Source organism: Schistocerca serialis, chromosome 11, assembly GCF_023864345.2.
Source record: "Schistocerca serialis cubense isolate TAMUIC-IGC-003099 chromosome 11, iqSchSeri2.2, whole genome shotgun sequence".
Lineage (NCBI taxonomy): Eukaryota > Metazoa > Arthropoda > Insecta > Orthoptera > Acrididae > Schistocerca > Schistocerca serialis.
This window is the reverse complement of record NC_064648.1, coordinates 126,215,888-126,236,843: the sequence shown is the minus strand read 5'-3', so window position 1 is coordinate 126,236,843 and position 20,956 is coordinate 126,215,888. Positions and strand designations below refer to the sequence as shown.

The window sequence follows — 20,956 nt, the reverse complement described above, 5'->3', positions numbered from 1 at the left end:
ACACTTATAATTTATACACAGGGTGTCCCAAAATAATGTACTCTCTCTTTGAAACAGAATACCTCTAATTAAAGGCGACAGAAATACAATTTTATGGGTAATAATTTAGAAAGTAGTGAAAAACAATGCTTTCTTTCATTTCAGGATTGTCAGTAAACATGGCATTGTCGTTTGAACAACAGAAATGGATGCTAAAGTGTTACTGGGTCTATGTATTGTTTGGGTAATGACATTTCACTAGTATGTTTTAATATTATAATAATTTATTTACATCAGTGCTTAGTACACCAATTTACAATATTCAAGCTATTCCAGTACATATAAATATAGCATTTTAAAAAGGCATATTTATGAAAATTTGAGACATCCATATCTCATGTAATTAAATAAGGACTACAACAGCAACAAAATCTTACAATTTTTACAGTCATATTTTACACAACACAAAATTAAAGTGTGGCCTCACAGCTATCAGTAATTCACTCAGCACTACGTTTGTGAACACGGGTCTGCAGACTATAGCCATGGCAGCACCTAGATCAGGTTGCCACTATTTCTTTCAGTCGTCTCCCCTTACGTTCGGGAAGTCAGGCCGATATTCTGTTTTTTCCTCGGTGTATACTTCCGCCTCGACTTATTCAATTTTTTGTGTTTTGCCGGTTATACTTGTGGACTTTTAGGCACCACAGTACAACCAGCCTGTTAATCGGTGGCTTTTCCTGGCCGGAATGTCCTCTGCACAGGAATCTGAAAAATATCCTGCATTAAACACAACTTGTAATTTTCTACAATTCCTTGTCATTTTTGAGATTTTTTACTTGCTATTTTATTCTCTGAAAGTTGCCGTGCATTCTAGCTATTGATAAATGCGAAACATATACGGCGGAGATGTCGAGTCAAAGATAGGCACAACGAAAAGACTGCTACACATGTAAGCTTTTGGCCAGAAGGCCACCTTATGAAGTAGAAAACACACACATGAGCGCAACTCACACGTGCACGACCACTGTCTCCAGCCACTGCAGCCAGAGTGCAGGTGCAACTGTACCTGATGGCAGAGGTAATTTGGTGCAGTGGGGAGGGGGGCGGGATAGCAAGGTAGGGGTGGAGGAAGGTGAATTGCTTCCTATGGGAGGGTGAAAGGACATGGCAGGACTCCTGGCTGCAGTTGGGAGGCTAAGTAGTGGGTAAGGGGGAGGGGGGAAGGAGAGAAGTAGAGCAGGGGGAAAAAGATTAGTGGGGGCCTCAGTGGAATACACGGCTGTGTAATGTTGGAGTGGGTGCAGAGACTGGGACAGGTAAGTGGATGACAGGGACTAGTGAAGAATTGGGGGTTTATTAGTATCATAACATACATAATGTGGTCGAATTAAGTCAGGTGATGCTGAGGGAATTAGATTAGGAAATGAGACACTTAAAGTAGTAAAGGAGTTTTGCTATTTGGGGAGCAAAATAACTTATGACGGTCGAAGTAGAGAGGATATAAAATGGAAACTGGCAATGGCAAGGAAAGCGTTTCTGAAGAAGTGTCAGGAAGCCGTTTCTGAAAGTATTTGTATGGAGTGTAGCCATGTATGGAAGTGAAACATGGACGATAAATAGTTTGGACAAGAAGAGAATAGAAGCTTTCGAAATGTGGTGCTACAGAAGAATGCTGAAGATTAGATGGGTAGATCACATAACTAATGAGGAAGTATTGAACAGAATTGGGGAGAAGAGGAGTTTGTGGCACAACTTGACAAGAAGAAGAGATCGGTTGATAGGACATGTTCTGAGGCATCAAGGGATCACAAATTTAGCAAAATGGCTCTGAGCACTATGGGACTCAACTGCTGTGGTCATCAGTCCCCTAGAACTTAGAACTACTTAAACCTAACTAACCTAAGGACATCACACACATCCATGCCTGCGGCAGGATTCGAACCTGCGACCGTAGCAGTCGCACGGTTCCGGACTGCGCACCTAGAACCGCGAGACCACAAATTTACCATTGGAGGGCAGCGTGGAGGGTAAAAATCGTAGAGGGAGACCAAGAGATGAATACACTAAGCAGATTCAGAAGGATGTAGGTTGCAGTAAGTACTGGGAGATGAAGCTTGCATAGAATATAGTAGCATGGAGAGCTGCATCAAACCAGTCTCAGGACTGAAGAAGAAGAAGAAGAAGAAGACGACGACGACGACAACGACAACATACATAATCAAAAATCATTTGATTCAGGTACAGGAGACATCAAAAGTTTGGTAAAATTTATCGTAAACTTAGAAAGCTTATGTTTACATACAGCATAATAATAATAATAATACAATTTGTGTTTTATATACACAAAAGGCAGAAATGATGATGGATAATGGAGAGGGATGATGATAATAATAATAATAATAATAATAATAATAATAATAATAATAATAATAATAATAATAGTATCTAAAAATCTAACACTAAATTACCCTAGCTCAAATTATCATGTCATCCTCTAAAAATTCTTCTATCAAATAGTAGCATTTCTCTCCCAGAGTAATGTAGCCTTATTTTTAGTATCTCTGGCTAAACATTAAATATATTTTTGCCCATTAATTTGTTATATATTGTCATCCCCATATACTATGGAACCCGTTCATATAATTTCAATTTGTGTGGGAAGCATAAAATTATTTTTATTTCTTGTGTTGTATGTGTGGTTAAAATGATTTTCCTCAAATTTTTGCCTGCTGTGTAGGAAGATAGTTTCATAAATGTATATGGAGAGTACAGTTAGGATTTGCAGTTGTTGAAATAATGGGCAATAAGATTCTGTTTTCTGTGTGGTACACATATCTGATAATTTTTTTCTGAAGTTTCAGTATACAAGATACTCTAACTTCCCCAGAAAATTTTACCATACCTAATAACAGATTCAAAATAACTATGGTATGCTATTTTTTGTGTACTCGTGTCGGTAGAATTTGCAATTATCTGCACTGCAAATGCAAAACTGCTTAGTTTATTTGATAAGGAGTCAATATGTGTGTTCCAGTTCAAGTTCTTGTCCATATTTACTCCTAGGAATTTGACAGTGTCAACTTCTTCCATAAGTTGATTATTGCATAGTATTTTAAGCTCTGCACAGTTTGAGTGTTTGGTTTGGAAATGTACCATATGGGTTTTTGCAATGTTCAGTTTCACCCATTTCACTGGAACCAGTTTTCTAGGGTATCCAGTGTGCTCACAATGAAGCTTGGAATTTTTTCTGCATCACCATCTTCAATTGAGGCCAGAGAGGCTACAGGAACACGGGATGTGTTGCAGGGAGAGTTCTCACCTGGAGAGTTCAGAAAAGTGCGAGAGTGGGTGACGAAGCACAACTTCTTGCTGTTATGCCCCAGCACTGGTCAGACGACAACCCTGAAAACAGACAAAAAAATCTTCTTGTGATTGCTTCCTAACTAACGATATAAAGCCCATGTAGTGGATAATGACTGTTTATAATCCATGCATCAATCTTAAAACACTGGAATGTACAATTAACAACTTGGATATATCTTCAAGGATCAATCAACTTCAAGTCTGAACTAACTGAACCGTTTTACATTGAATACCCAATATGTACTTTAATTGTTGAGAAATCCATGGCAGGCTCCAGGATGGGCTCCATACTGTGCTTTTTTTTTTTTTTTTTTTTTTTTTTTTTGTTTGTGGTTTTAGGGCGCAAAACTTCTGTGGTCATTAGCGCCCAGCCCGTGACGTAGAAAACAGGAAAAAAACGAAATTTAAAATCAGCAGCAATGGAAACAAAGTCAGAAAATTTGAGAAACTAAAGGCAGAAGGAATGCTTAAAAGTCCACTATAGAAAGGGGTTGGTTGTCCCCAAAAAAAAAAAAAAGGTTCAAATGACTGACGTCATTTCACCGTCACTAATAAACTGTAGGACGCGGTCAGCTGAGCGCGTGTCATCTGCTAAAATCAACGATAGATCAGGCGATAGCTGTAGACGGGAGCGTAACGGATTAAAATAGGGGCATTCAATTAAAAGGTGTCTGACCGTCCACAGCTGAGAGCAGTGGGGACAGAGTGGGGGAGGATCACCGCTTAAAAGATGTCGATGACTAAAAAGACAGTGCCCTATCCGGAGTCTAGCTAAAATTACCTCCTCCCGACGACGCGTTCGGGAGGAAGAGGTCCAAGCGCAAGGAACGGCTTTCACTTCCCGCAATTTATTGTGGGGAAGTGTTGACCAATGCGCATGCCATAAGTGAGTAACTTGGCGACATAAACCGCTCCGTAGATCGCTAAACGGAAGAGACTGAAGAGCTGGCCGAGGAAGAGAAACTGCAGCCTTGGCCGCTATATCGGCCGCCTCATTTCCACAGATACCAGCGTGTCCCGGGAGCCAGAGGAACGCCACTGAGACGCCCCCCAGGTGGAGCAAGCGCAGACAGTCCTGAATCCGGTGGACCAGAGGGTGCACAGGGTAAAGAGCTTGGAGACTTAGGAGAGAGCTGAGAGAATCTGAGCAGATTACGTACTGTATCCGCTGATGGCGGCGGATGTAGTGGACAGCCTGGAGAACAGCGTAAAGCTCCGCAGTATAAACCGAACACTGGTCGGGAAGCCGAAAGTGATTTGGGGTGTCGCCAACAATATAGGCACTCCCTACACCTAACGATGTTTTCGAGCCATCGGTGTAAATAAATGTGGCTTCCGTCATTTGTGCACATAGAGCAGCAAATGCCCGACGGTAAACAAGTGTAGGGGTACCATCTTTGGGAAATTGACATAGGTCTCTGAGCAAGTCGATCCGGGGACGGTGCCAAGGCGGTGCTGTACCCCAAATTGTCAAGAAGGTTTTAGGAAAGCGGAAGGAAAGAGAATGGAGCAGTTGACGGAAGCGGACTCCCGGGGGTAGTAGGGAGGAGGAGCGGCCTGCATACCCGACATCAAAGGAGGCGTCGAAAAAAAGGTTATGGGCTGGATTAGCAGGCATGGAAGACAGATGGCTAGCATAACGACTCAGAAGGACTGCCCGCCGATTGGACAGCGGAGGTTCAGCAGTCTCAGCATAAAGGCTTTCCACAGGGCTGGTGTAAAAAGCTCCAGACACTAAACGTAATCCACGGTGGTGGATAGAGTCGAGACGCCGAAGAATAGACGGCCGAGCAGAGGAGTAGACTATGCTTCCATAATCCAATTTCGAGCGCACTAAGGCGCGATAGAGGCGGAGAAGGACCACCCGGTCCGCTCCCCAAGAGGTACCATTCAGGACACGGAGGGTGTTAAGGGAACGCAGACAGCGAGCCGAAAGATAGGAAACGTGGGAGGACCAGCACAGTTTTCTGTCAAACATAAGACCCAAGAATTTAACGACGTCGGAAAACGGAAGGTTGACAGGACCTAGATGTAAGGAGGGCGGAAGAAACTCCTTACGTCGCCAAAAATTGACACAAACGGTCTTACTGGGTGAGAAACGGAAGCCGGTTTCGATGCTCCACGAGTGGAGGCGATCGAGACATCCTTGAAGACGTCTTTCAAGAAGGCTGGTCCTTTGAGAACTGTAGTAGATCGCAAAATCGTCCACAAAGAGGGAGCCCGAGACATCAGGAAGGAGACAATCCATAATTGGATTAATGGCGATGGCAAACAGTACAACACTCAGCACGGAGCCCTGGGGTACCCCGTTTTCTTGGGAGAAGGTACGGGAGAGAGTAGTGTTCACCCGCACCCTAAATGTGCGCTCTGCCATAAATTCGCGAAGAAAAAGGGGCAGCCGGCCTCGAAAGCCCCAAGAGAACAGTGTGCGGAGGATGCCTGTCCTCCAACAGGTATCGTACGCTCTCTCCAGATCAAAAAATATTGCTACCGTTTGGCGTTTCCGGAGAAAATTGTTCATGATATAAGTGGAGAGAGCAACAAGATGGTCAACAGCAGAACGATGCTTTCGGAATCCGCATTGGGCTGGTGTTAAAAGACTGCGGGACTCCAGCCACCAAGCTAAACGGTAATTCACCATACGCTCCAAAACCTTACAGACACTACTCGTGAGAGAAATGGGGCGATAGCTAGAGGGGAGATGTTTGTCCTTTCCAGGTTTCGGAACGGGAACGACAATAGCTTCCCGCCATCGCCTGGGAAAGGTACTGTCGGTCCAAATTCGATTATAAAGGCGAAGGAGGTGACGCAGGCTATGGGTTGATAAATGCAGCAACATTTGGACATGGATACCATCCGGTCCTGGGGCGGAGGAGCGAGAAGTAGAGAGTGCATGTTGGAGTTCGCGCATGGAGAAAACAGTATTGTAGCTTTCGCGATTTTGAGAGGAGAAAGCAAGATGTCGCACTTCCGCTGCACGTTTCTTCGGGAGAAACGCTGGCGGGTAATTTGAAGAGCTCGAAATCTCAGCAAAGTGCTGACCCAATGAGTTAGAAATTGCGACGGGGTCCACTAAGGTATCATGCGCGACAGTGAGCCCAGAGACCGGGGAGAAACTAGGCGCGCCTGAGAACCGTCGAAGCCGACTCCAAACTTCCGAGGAGGGAGTGAAGTTGTTAAATGAGCTAGTAAAGAATTTCCAGCTTGCCTTCTTGCTATCGCGGATGACGCGACGGCATCGCGCACGGAGCTGCTTATATCGGATACAGTTGGACAAAGTTGGATGGTGACGGAAAATGCGAAGAGCACGTCGCCTCTCACGTATTGCGTCACGGCAGGCCTCGTTCCACCACGGAACTGGAGGGCGCCGGGGCAATTCGGAGGTGCGTGGTATTGAACGTTCCGCAGCTGTGAGAATAACGTCGGTAAAATGTGTGACCTCATCGTCGACGCTGGGAAAGCGACGGTCATCGAATGTCGCTAGAGACGAAAAAAGTGTCCAATCGGCTTGGGCAAACTTCCAGCGTCGCGAGCGCATATATGGCAGTTGAGGCTGCAGTCGAAGAACACATGGAAAGTGGTCACTCGAGTGTGTATCATCAAGGGCGAACCATTCGAAGCGCCGAGCTAGCGGAACAGTACCGACCGCAAGGTCCAAATGGGATAAATTTGCCGTGGAGGCAGACAAAAATGTAGGGACCCCAGTGTTGAGGCAGACTAGATCCGCTTGGTGGAAGACGTCTAGCAATAGTGAGCCACGTGGACAAGGATGTGGAGATCCCCAAAGCGGGTGGTGGGCATTGAAGTCCCCAACCAGCAAATAGGGGGGTGGAAGCTGATCAAGAAGATGAAGGAGATCAGCTCGTGCCATTGGTGTAGACGATGGAATGTATACCGTACAAAGAGAGAACGTGTATCCAGAAAGGGAAAGACGGACGGCGACAGCTTGGAAGGAAGTGTTTAAGGGGATTGGGTGATAATGGAGAGTATCATGGAGCAGAATCATGAGTCCTCCATGGGCTGGAGTGCCTTCAACTGAGGGGAGGTCATATCGGACGGACTGAAAATGAGGGAGAACAAAGCGGTCATGGGGACGCAGCTTTGTTTCCTGAAGACAGAAGATGACCGGCGAGTAGGATCGTAAGAGGATCGACAATTCCTCCCGATTGGCGCGAATGCCGCGGATATTCCAGTGGATAATGGACATAGGGTGAACAGAAAATGGAGGAACGGCACCAAGGGTGCTGTCAACTCAACGACTGCTCAGAGCTTGCGACCGACAGCATGGAATGGCATTCAGTCGAAGGCAGAAGATCCTGATCCATAGGTTGGTCAGGAGCAGCTCCTGCCACCAACGATCGGCCAGTTGACCGGCCACCAACAGTGCGCCTCGGCGACACAGAAGATGGCCGAGGGCGATTTCCGCCAGGTGGTGCTGTAGATGGGACACGCCTTGGCGGAGAAGGAGAGGAACTGTGTTTCTTCGTAGCCTTCTTGGAGGTATGTTTAGATGAAGGAGGAACCGATGGTTGTGAAGTTGCAGTACGTAAAAACTCTTCACGAGAATGCTCTTTTTTTGTAGACTTGGCGTCTGACTTTTGGGCTCGAGATTTAGCAGAACCCGACGAAGGGTGAGCCATAGAGTGGGCAGGCGAAAGAGGTGAGGTTGAACGGGCGATCTTTGCGCTGGCCGATCTGACGACCGTGGTACTAAATGTGAGGTCGCAAGTCTGCGTGGCCGCCTCCTTTGTTGGCCGAGGAGAAGCAAGGACAGCGCTGTATTTTCCTTTCTGAGGCACGGTGGGCTGTCGACTGGCGAGTAACTTTCGAGCAGCAAAGGTCGACACCTTTTCCTTCACTCTTATTTCCTGGATCAGCTTTTCGTCCTTAAAAACAGGGCAATCTCGAGAGGAAGCAGCGTGGTCACCCATACAGTTGATGCAGCGAGGGGATGGAGGTGGACAAGCACCCTCATGGGCATCCCTGCCACACGTAACACATTTGGCCGGATTGGAACAGGACTGGCTGGTGTGATTGAACCGCTGACATCGATAGCAACGCGTAGGGTTTGGGACATACGGGCGAACGGAAATTATCTCATAGCCTGCTTTGATTTTTGATGGGAGTTGAACTTTGTCAAAAGTCAAGAAGACAGTGCGGGTTGGAATGATGTTCGAGTCAACCCTTTTCATAACCCGATGAACAGCAGTGACGCCCTGGTCAGACAGGTAGTGCTGAATTTCTTCGTCAGACAATCCATCGAGGGAGCGTGTATAAACGACTCCACGCGAGGAATTTAAGGTACGGTGCGGTTCCACCCGGACAGGGAAGGTGTGGAGCAGAGAAGTACGCAGCAATTTTTGAGCCTGGAGGGCACTGTGTGTTTCTAACAACAGGGTACCATTCCGTAATCTGGAACAAGACTTTACAGGACCCGCAATTGCGTCGACACCTTTCTGAATAATGAAAGGGTTGACCGTGGAAAAGTCGTGACCTTCGTCAGACCGAGAAACAACAAGGAACTGTGGCAACGATGGAAGAACCGTCTGTGGCTGAGACTCAGTGAACTTACGTTTGTGAGCAGACATAGTGGAAGGTGAGGAAACCATTGCGGAAGAATCCCCCATGATTACCGGCGTCTCCGATGGCGCGCTCCTCCCTTGTGGGGGCCCTCACCGAGGGCACACCCGCCTTAGGTGATTGTTCACACCTCAGGTCACACCTCCCGACATACGGACGGAGGGACCAATCGGCACTTTCGGAAGGTATCAGCTCGGGTAATCACCCCTCCCTGGGCCTGGCCTTTACCAGGGGGTACGTACGTGTCCTACCTGTCTACCCGGGGCGGGGAATTACGCGTTACCCCGTCACCGGCTACGCATGGAAGTGCGTGGGTCGGCCTTCAGACACGCACAGGGAGGAAGAAAGAGAAAGGGAAAGGAAAGAAGAGGGGGTCTCAAACGCCGCAGCGGAGAAAAGGGTAAAGAGAAGAGGTAAGGAAAGGAGAAGGACAAAGGAAGGAAGAAGACAGACAAGCAAGGAAGAAGAAGAATGCGGTACATTTACAAGCGTCCGTCTCCGGACGTAGGCGCAAACCATGCTCCCAGAGGGGGAGAAAGTAAAGGAAAGAGCAAGAGGTGAGGGGGGGGTGAAGACAGGGGATGGGGAAGGATGCGGAAAGGGAAGGTATGCAGCCCGGAAAGGAAGGAAGGCCACATTAGCTCGGGGCCCCGTGCTCGCTACGCACGTATCCACAAAAGAGATGTGGATCCCCTGGGGGGCCATACTGTGCTGCATGGCATGGAAAAAGGACTCACTGTACAATGACATAAGCATTTTGTAAGGAGACCTTGTCATATCATCACACGGTGGCCAAGAAGTACCTCAAACGTAAAAGTTAACACCAAACGGAAACAGTATCACAGTAATATCTTAACAACCAAACACCAATTATATTTTAGCCAAACATAGTCTGAAATATCTGCACTTTGTCAATTGCATAAAACCAGGCTTGTCCTTTTTTAAACACAAAGCTGGTGTTGATGGGTGAAACACAATGGCTAGCCAAAGTTGAAGCCAGGAGAGTTACAGGAATGTAGGACGTATTGTAATCAGAAAAGCCAATGTTGGTAGGAAGGATACAGAGATGCAGGCCATGAAGCAGTCATTTAAGTGAAGCACATCATGTTGGGCAACACGTTCAGCTGTCTCAGCCACAGTCTGTGGCCATTCATGCAGACAGGCATCTTGTCAATTGTCACGCCCATGTAGATTGCAGAACAGGGGTTGCAGCTTAGTTTGTAGATCACCTGATTGCATTCACATTTAGCTGTGCCTCTGATGGGATAGGTGATGCTTGCGATTGGATGCAGTAGCTGGTGATGGGAGGATGTATGGAACAGGTCTCACATATAGGACAATTCCAGGTATGTGAGCCACGAGACGAGGCTCGGTCGGAGTAGGGACGGACGAGATTATTGTGTAGGTTCAATGGGTGGCAGGATATCACTGTGGGAGGGGTGGGAAGGATAGTGAGTAGGACATTCCTGATTTCAGGGGATGAGTGGTAGCTGAAACCCTGGCAGAGAAAGTGATTCAATTGCTCCCAGCCCTAGGTGGTGCCAAGTCACAAGGTGAGTGCTCTTTTGTGGCCAGGCAGTGGCTATGTGGGAGGTGACTGGAGAAACATGGCACCACACATCTGTTTCTGTACAAGGCTGGGACAATGCTTCCTATCAACACCAGCTTTTCTGAATTGCACAGATGGGAGCTCCCCCTGGAACATATCCTCTGCCCGCGTAACTCGCCTGACCTCAACCTTCACCAGTCCCATCCTCCACCTACTTATCACCTTCCCTACCCCCACTGCAGCACTATACAGCCTTCTATTCTGCCAACAGTCAGGTGCAGTTGGAGTCCCAGACCGGCTACAGTGGCCAGAGACAGTTGTCACACCTACGTGTGTGAGTTGTCTGCCTGTCACGCAATGTCTCCTCTATACGGTGCGTAGGAAGCTATTTTTCATAAAATAGTTAGTCCATTTTGGACTTTCCACTGTTTAAAAAGATATATGGTTCTACGCTAAATTGTTTTATGGGACGAGGGAAGGAGGCATCGATCACGTGATTTCAACGTCATACTACAGAATGATGCTTTGAAATTGTGCTTTGCATGAGAAACTTTAGTGGGCAGTTTTAGACCTTAAAAATACAACTTAAAATATATTTTGTAGAGAAAAAAAAAGGTTGTGGTTACTGTAAGTAAGGATCAGATGTCCCTATCTATATACGAGTCACTTATTTTTTGCTAATTTTTTCTGTCAACTTGTCCCATTTATCTCAAAAACTGAAACTCCAAAATTGATAAAACTTGCTGGTTTTATGTACTAGACAACAAAGTTTCATTATTGTCTACATCGGCTATTCGTAGCAGGTGTGCGCAAGATTCCAATGTGTAAATCGTATGGCAATGACGTCACGAGTGAGCAGGCAACGCCAATGGACACTTCATCGAGGTGACTGAATATTTAACTTCCACAAGTGTGAGATGAATGCAAAACATGGAAGTTGGAGTCTTGAGTTTGAGCAAATGTGACTCAATCTAGGGCTGCAGATCACAAATGCAGATAGACTGCAGCCTAGAAAGTCCAACAAATCTGGTGTGTAAACTATGTCAGATTTGCCTGTTTCTTCAGGATTCGAGTATTTGGTTTGAAGCTAAACTTCACAGAATTCACACGTGATAGCAAAACTGCACATTCTGACAAATTATATACATTTGATGATGCGAGGAAATTCTGCATTGAGCCAGGGTCTTCTGATCAGTCTGGGTTGTTTTCAGGGCTGCAAAAAATTAAATGAACCAGACATTAGGAAAAGTACGCAAATTGTACTTCAGTAAAGAAAATATAAACTTGTTCTTTTGTAGATTTGAAGTAAACTGGCCACTGGATCATTGTATTACAAATTCTAAAAATCCTGAGACATTTCTTGAAAATTTCGATGAGTGGTAAAAGCAACAAATTAAATGCTACATAAGAAATTCATTCTGAACGGTACAAATAAATCAAAGGCAGTATCGTCAGTCATCAACTCTTAACTTTACATCATAGCTGGCAAAACCACAAATCTCCAAAATTAAGTTTGGTGACATCCTTATATCAGAAGACTTCAATGAGCTTTTTAAAAACAGTTTTTTATAAATATATCAAAATTAAATGTGGATGTAAGTGGTTACTTAGATAATGTCCATAACTTCATTTCAATCAGGATAGTACAGTAGTTCTAATGAAATTTGAAAGCATTACAGCTAAATATTTAGAAAACTAATATTATCATTAGAAAATAAAAACTCTTCTTGATGAAATGATAATACCCACTAAAATAATTAACACAGATTCTAGCACAATGTCAGACCCCTATACCAATTAATGGATCAGTCTTTCGAAGAAATGGTTTCCCAGATGCTCTAAAGTATGCAGTAGCAAAGCTGTTATTCAACAAAGGCTCAAATGAAACTGTAGAAAACTACTGAAAATCCAGGATGGAATGTAACAATACGAGAGAAAGAAAGTTGCTACTCACCATATAGCAGATATGCTGAGTCGCAATAGGCACAAGAAAAAGATTCACACAATCATAGCTTTACACGCATGCACCCATCCAAGCGCAAGTTGCACACGTCTGCAGTCTCAGAGAGCTGAAACTACACTGCCAGTGTGTGTGTGTGTGTGTGTGTGTGTGTGTGTGTGTCTACTGCTGACAAAGGCCTTAATGGCCGTAAGCTATGATTGTGTGAATCTTTTTCTTGTGCCTATCGCGACTCAGCATTTCCGCTATATGGTGAGTAGCAACTTTCCTTCTCTCGTATTGTAGAAAACTACTGACATTTAGGTCTTCTGTCATCTCAAAAATATCTGAAAACTTGTTGCAACTCTCGTCTAAAATTTCATAGCAAAATCAACGAGTGAGGTGGCACACTGGATTCATGTTTGGGAGGATAATGGTTCAAATCTGTGTCTGGTCATTCAGGGTTAGGTTTTCCACAATTTCCTCAAATCACTCCAGGCAAATGCCAGAACAGTTCCTTTGAAAGGACACAACCAATTTCCTTCCCCATCCTTTCAACAGCCCAAAATTGAGCTCAGTCTCCAATGACCTCGATGCCTTAAGGCTGTAATCGGAAATACGGAAGCGTCCGATCCCGCCCATCTGCTTTGACCCATGACTTCACAAATATGGCGGAAACGACCATAAACCACGATTCCAATATGGTGCATATAAAGTCGTTACGTACACATTATGAGTACGAAAATACATTGAAAAACAAACACACACACTTTCCACAAAAAGCCTAATGACACTAACGAGACAAGCACGGGAAATGGGGTGTTTTGGGTGGGGGCAAATTAAATACAAACAAATTTAGACACCCACCTCCACACAAAACGACGAAAAAAAAAACGACATCACAAAACTCCCCAAACTAAACACAGTATCATCTGGAATCGGACACTTCCCTTGACCTACATAGCTCAACAGCAGATCCCGATCCCATAAATTAGGATGAAACACTTCCCTTGGCCTATATAGCTCAAAAAAACTCCTGATACCAATAGCAACATACACACCCACACATTGGGATCGAACACTTCCCTTGACCTGTGCACTGTTAATTTTATCTGTCATATCCATTCCTGAACAAAAACAACTGATTAATTTTACTAAAATTACCACACGACATACAGCAAACAACACTAAATTAACCTTCACACAAATTCGTTAACTCACAAACGAATTCCACTACAAACACAGCCGACACACTAACAATTCTGGATAATGAGCAAAAGCAAACTGAGGCCATTGCACCACACAAACGAAAACCCTGAACAAACCACCAGAGAGCACAACAAATCACAACACGGCGGCGTCTACAAACACGCTCCGCGCCGTCATTACGTCACACACGACAACACCCTTACGTCACGGGCGAAGGCCGACGTGTGAGATCGGACGCTTCTGTCGACCCCTGTAATCTTCCTCGGCCTCTGTAGTTGTGGGGTGGGGGTGGGGTACTAGTATCCTTGTCTAGGGCTGAGGATTGGGCTATGTAAGTTAATCCCAGTTTTGGATACCATGAACTTATGATGTGTTTTGTATGATTTTGTCTTTTTTTGCAGTTTCTATTTTTTGTTGTGTTCGATCTCTAACTGTGTTGTATTTACTATTGAATTTTAAGTTTGCCTCCTCCCCCACACCCAAAAAATGTTTCCCACAGTTGTTCCACTAATTTCATTGGGTTTAGTCACTGAATTGGTTCACATGTTATTTGTACTTTTGCAGGTGTTAGGATCAATGTTTTGGTGGCCATGTTGGATACGCTCAAAATACAGGTTTTCAGCACGGTGAGGTCCCTCATCAAAGTAGAGGAGTGATATCCCAGTCTCCAGTAAGCCCAAGAAAATTACATCCCAACCTTGTGGAAAAACATTATTCAGTAACTGTATTTTTAAATAATGATACAGCTTTCTTTGGTGGCTAATGTAACTAATTTGTACTGACGGCTATAAATTAAGATTAATTGTAGTTTTCTTTGACACATTGTATGTGTCTCCACTACAGCCTATAATAAACAACGGAAAACCCAGGATGGAATAATGGGCCTGGCCTCGGCAGACAGAGACTGTGGTCTTGTGTGTGTAATTCTGATTAATGCCTTTTCGGCTGAATGCTTATGTGTTTGACAGTCTTTTCATTTGCCTATCTGCAATTCAACATCTCCGCTATAAGGACCTATATTACTTATATAGACAAGTCCCCTGTATATTAAATCGATGGTTTATATATGTACTGTACATAGTGAGAACTTCTGATTCTGCTTCTAGTGCTTCAGGAATCTTAACGGTACCAAGACAGTGCCAGTCATGTGAGATGTAGCTAGGCTGTAAATTTTCCACCATAACAATGTTGTGCAATGGAGGATTTAATAATTCCCACAACAACCCACTAACCCAGTGTGCAGCCTGAATTCTAAAATGGGTGGTACGCGTCAGTGTCCCAGAGAGTTCACTGCTGAATTTATAGAAATACACAGAAGTCACAAGCATTAGTGGAAAGTTAAGGGCAAGAAATACTGTGGTTTGGTAAGAAGGCACCTGCCTACAATTAATGCAGAAAATGAAAGCAGCTGTATCAGTGACAAACAAGGCAAAAATAAAATAATCATTAACTAAAATTTTAAAAAAATTTGGGCACTGTTTGCCACAAAGAGCTAAATAATGAAATCGGCGGTACTTTAGGTGTCATCACGAGATGCTCCTCCATAACAGTGTATTTAGCTTTGCTTGGACAGGAATCTAAATATTCCTAGTCTTTATAATTATCCCTGCTGACAGAAATCTTAACAGCACTATCTTCCCAGTCATACGAGATGTAACTTTTCCAACTGTTTTCCACCATAATAATGTGGTGCAATGGGTGGACTTAATAATTCCCACAGAGAGCCACTAATCATTTATTAGACAACCTAAAACTTGCACTGCAAATATTGCGGGAATGTACAAGTGGGTGATGTGCAGTGTTCAGAGAGTGGATTGATAGTCAGGGGCTCGTACTGTTAGCCAATAAACAGATCGTAATAACACATAGCAAGTATTTTTTGTGCAGACTTACACCGTTTTAAACGGAACAATGCATGTTGACATTCACAAACTAAAAGCATGTCAGTGGTGTTTGCTGCAGGATTCTAGTTCGAGTCATCTACGAGCTATTGCATTCTGAGAAGTTCTCACACTGATAATTGTTTGTGATTTTCAACCTGCGTTGTCGCTAGGTACGATGTTACATTTTCTTACAGTGTGCATGCGTGTTCCTTGAGGGCATTGGAACTTGCTAGTCAGTGCGTGACAGTACAAGCAGAAGGTTGAATGTTGGGATTTACCAGTGCAGAAAAAACCAACATGCTCATGTTGTATGGAGAGTTAGGAAGAAGGCAGTTCATTCTCGTACGGCACATGCGGTAAGACATCCAAACAGATATCAACCACCTTGGCAATTATTTATGAACCTCTTCGACCATTTACGTGAAACTGATACTGTAGCACCTAGACAGTGCAACAGAAGGAAAAAAAGTGATGACAGAAGAGAAGAAAAGTAATGTTGTTGCTGCTGTTGCAGTTGATCTGCACATCAGCACCTCTGCAATCGCACAAGGAAGCAGCACGAGTCGGGCAAGTGACCTGTGCATTTTCCATCAACATAGGTCCCATCACCATCCCTATCGCATCCTCTCCCTCAATAGCTGCATAGAAATGAATCTTGTTAACCTCTGTACATGGGCTCTAAGACAGGATACTTCAAATGTATCATATCTTGTTTATTGATGGCACCACATTTATCAATCACGGCCAGATAAACTGTAGGAACATGCTCTATTGGTCTGCTGACAATCCCCGTACACTTCGCTGGGTAGAAAGTGTCTATGAAGTGTAAACCTGTGGTGTGATAGGATGAACCATGAGCTCATAGGCCCATTTTTCATAGATGGAACAGAAGCCTAACAGATGATATTTATGTCTGAAGGTACATTGTTTCGTAACTTGGAATAACAAAAGCACTGCAATATCGTATTTATCCGCCAACACTGGGCAAGCGACTTAAGTGAAATGTCTCCCCATTACGGGAATATACATAAAGGATGTACGAGTACAAGTTGCAGACACACAGTTGATGACATATGGAATTTTCAGTCTAGCTGTGAGTTATGCTTGGATACCCAAACAGAAAAGCATCGTGATAAGCAGAAAATACGGGTTCGAGTACAGGTGCGGCACAAATTTTCATTGTCGACGTTCCATTATACAGCTGATGGTTCTCCATATTAACCACGAAAGTCTTTCATGTAAGACAGATTGGGGCTGTAATCAGGTGATGTGCTGGGTATATTTGAATGCTACATCAAACAAACTACAATAACTGTGAATGGATTAATTATTTATCTTTCACCTCCCATAAGGGGAGCTCTCGATATTTCACATTCTTATTGTGATCATCCCTTTGCCATTTTTTAAAAGCTCACTGCCACTGTGAAAGAACTAAACCTATGGGGAAAACCAGGACAAACAAAAGTTATGAACCCTCATTCACTCATGACCCTTCTAAGCCTAGAATTGTTGGAGCAGTTAGCATTTGAAAGGAAACATAAGAAGAGTTCTATCAGACAAGTAAACACTAGCCTTACCATGTTTGTCAGTTGTTGATAAATGATGCCACTTCTTTGCATGCTTAAAGGAAAGTATGGTATGTATTAGAGAGCAGGATTGGCAGAGGTGCCTACAAACAGGCTTGGATAGAGACCGGCACTATTTCTTAACTGGGCCAGTGTTACTGTTTTAAAGAATATTAACTCACAGAGGCCAGCATTATTAATTTATTATGCATGCATAATGCACATACCAAGTAAATTGATCCAGATAAGCTTAAGACCATGTTATTATCATGAAATCTCTTCTCATACGACAGACACTTCACAACCCTTCGATGTTTTGTTGCTATACACGACAGCCTGTGATACAACTCCTCTGATATTGGTACTAATAGAATTATTGAAGTAAGTTTGATTTTGCAGTGTGGCTTTAATGCTCGTCAACAGGCACAAATACACCAAATCAAAAAACAGCATACACAGGTTATAGACTGGTTAGGTCCAATTCCCTCCCCCCCCCCCCCCACAAAAAAATTTTTTTAGGGTCAACGGAAGCATCCGATTCCACCCGTCTGCTTTGACCCCATGACATAAGGGTATTCTCTCTGTGTGTGTGTGTGTGTGTGTGTGTGTGTGTGTGTGTGTGTGTGTGTGTGTGTGTGTGTAGGGGGGGGGGGGGGAATTCGTTTGTGGTAAGTAACTTTTTTTGTCTATTTTGTCGAGCTGTAATATTTTGTGTATTTAATGCGTTTTAATTTACGCAGAAATATTTGAGTTTTTTATTTTTTGACGTATTGTGGTGTTGGTTTTGTTTTTCATAGTTGTAGGTGTTTGTTTTTTCGTATCAGTAGTTATAGTTGACCTATATAGGTCAAGGGAAATGGCCGATCCCAATTTTCGTATTTTTATATGTAGGTATAGGTGTTTTGGTACTGTCAGCTGTGGTCAAGGGAAATGTCTGATCCCAATTTCAGTAGTTTTTGCTGTAGGCGTTGGTGTTTTGGTATCTTCAGATGCCGTTGACCTAGATAGATCAAGGGATGTGTGTGATTCCCGTAGATTTTGTAATTCCTGCAGATTTCATCTTGCGTGTTTTACGATCGTGGTTTTTTCCTGTTACATTTAGCCTTTCCCCTCCCTAAAACCCCCAATTTCCCGCAGATGTCCTGACAGTTTGTAATTTTGGAGGGTATGTATTTTCGCGTTTGTTGCCCATGATATAGGCGCCATATTGGAGACGCATAGACTAGACATTTCCGCCATATTGGCGACGTCATGGCTCAAAGCAGACGGGGTGGAATCTGACATTCCCCAATTTCCCGCGGTTGTCCCGATAGTTTGTATATTTGGAGGGAAGTGCTATTTAAACGTATTTTCACGTTTGTTGCTGTGTGTATGTAGTGGTATCATAAGTGCCATATTCGAGACGTCCAGAAAAGCCATTTCCGCCATATTGGTGACGTCATGGGTCTATGCAGACGGGTCGATACGGACACTTCTGTATTCCCTTTCTATATGAAACTTTCATTTTATATTAGAATATTTAAAAATTATGTTGAATAAAACAAACAGTAGGTCTTAAAATGGCATGCTGAAAAACAGTGGGCCAGTTACCCCGTGCCTCCTTATCCTTATGTTCATATATTACATTTTGGTATTACGAACAGCCATTTGACACCCCTTCTCATTAAAGAAGCAAAAATTTATTTTATAGGCGTCCTACTGTGTTATTAGTTGGTACTGTAGTCGTGCGAATATTGTCGGGCAGAAGTATCGGCAGCAAAAAGTTATTGCTTGTAGGTCCTGGTCGTGTCACGAAGCTAGCGACAATAGTCACTGGGTAATTTATTGGCGGCATATTTAATTTCCAATTTACTGCGTGCAATATCTCTTCCTCAGCCCAAACTATTCTTTTCTTACTCAGCACGAAGCATTCACTTCTTTCTGTTCTAATGTAAGGTATTCTACTGCACTCGTGCCGAACAGACATTTAATTTAGGCGATTGTCAAAAATTTGCATTAGAACCGTTGAACATTTTGCCAAAGTCAGATTTTGCTCCACTTCTACTAGAAATCTTGAGTTTTGACAGTTAATCACTCGATACCTCAAAATTTAAAAACGACTGCTTGTGTTTCTCGTTGGCTAACACGCGGTATTATTTTCGTTTTAATTTTACAGATTTCGCTTGCGTTCTGACACTAAATAGAACACAAAGGGAGACCAAATGGCCGCAGGTTCGAAGGACCTTGGGAGAGCATCGCACAGATGCTGAAAAATCCTCAACAGGCAGATATTTACAAAGATACACGCAAACTATTCCGCAAAAACCTTCTCGTTTCATAACTAGCTCTAAGTAAGTAATCGAGGAAATATATCCCAAGCCCCTACGTATCTCCCCCATGATGGCCGCGAAGACAAGATGGTCTACTTACAACGCACAAAGAGGCATTTGTGTAATCGTTCTTTCCAGGCTCGTACATAATCATACAAGAAGCAACCCGAAAAATGCGTTGTACACATCAGCCAAGAATTTCATGGTGGTTTGCAGACTGCGGACGTCGATAAAACGAACGTGACCCTTGATGCCAAGTTACATCACAGATTATTCACGTAAACCTCTTCGATTTGCAGAACCATGCACTAAATATCATCATTATACAATTCTTTGACGTGCTGTTTCTTTACTACATTTAAATTCGTACCTTGAAACGTCTTTGATGCGCAGCGACGCAGCCTCAACGGACGCTCGACATGAACTGCGAAAGATCACCCCCCAATCAATACGTACCTTTCCGCGGTGCAGCGACTCGCTGCGCACAAAATCTGATGCTGATTGGGTGAAATTCGTGACGTCATGAGAGCCGCATCGGACAGCTAACGCCATCTGATGACGTCAGTCCGTACCTTGTATTGACGCCACTCGCAGTCTTTGTTCCGCCTGAGTTTCTATATCGTAGTTCGTGAACGAACTAATGCAAATTAACTAATCCCGGAAAGGAACTGTTCTAAGCGATCTTTCTTTTAGTAAACTATAGTTCTTTAGTTCGCTTAACCCATCGCTTCCCTTATATACTGGGAGCTACAGTGCGCATGCGCGATTCTCCCCTCGCTTGGTATTGAGCGCACTCCGCTAGTCCGCTCCCCCCTAAAAAGCGTCATGACTACGAACTACGTCGGATCGGAAGACCGAAATCGCTCCATTAGTTCACTTAGTTTTGTTCATATCCAGTTCCAGTATTCTAGGCCCCACACTCGCATTCAAATTCGTCTCTGCTGCATCTAAAACAGGACTGCTTTTCTTGCAATGTTTTATCAGAAAAAAAATATTTTGGGCAATAAAAGTGGTCTTACTTATTGGTAGTTTCAGATAAAAAGTGAACCATCCATCCCTTCCTGGATTCTGGACCCATGCGCCCGAACTTCTAACAAGGGAACCTCCCAATCGCACCCCCCTCAGATTTAGTTATAAGTTGGCACAGTGGATAGGCCTTGATAAACTGAACACAGATCAATTGAGAAAACAGGAAGAAGTTGTCCGGAACTGTGAAAAATAAGCAAAATATACAAACTGAGTAGTCCATGGGTCACATAGACAACATCATGGACAATTGGAGCTCAGGAACGCCGTGGTCCCGGGGTAGCGTGAGCAGCAGCAGAACGAAAGGTCCATGGTTCAAGTCTTACCTCGAGTGAAAATTTTACTTTCTTTATTTTTGCATGGTTATTATCTGTCCGTTCGTTCATTGACGTCTCTGTTCACTGTAATAAGTTTAGTGTCCGTGTTTTGCGATCGCATCGCAAAACCGTGCGGTTAGTAGACGAAAGGACGTGCCTCTCCAATGGGAACCGAAAACATTTGATCGCAAGGTCATAGGTCAACCGATTCCTCTGCAGGAAAACACGTGTGAT

The 20,956-nt window shown here is 43.9% G+C and overlaps 1 long non-coding RNA gene across 1 annotated transcript; it reads right to left on the bottom strand.

Annotated features, from left to right (window-relative positions):
* Nucleotides 1-281: 281 nt before the first annotated feature.
* LOC126426920 (uncharacterized) lies at nt 282-19,861 on the bottom strand. The gene is made up of 3 exons (XR_007576458.1): nt 19,750-19,861; nt 3,302-3,384; nt 282-747 (listed from the first exon to the last, which is right to left on the bottom strand). It is a non-coding gene; the product is annotated as an uncharacterized LOC126426920 (long non-coding RNA).
* Between the last annotated feature and the right edge of the window lie 1,095 nt (nt 19,862-20,956).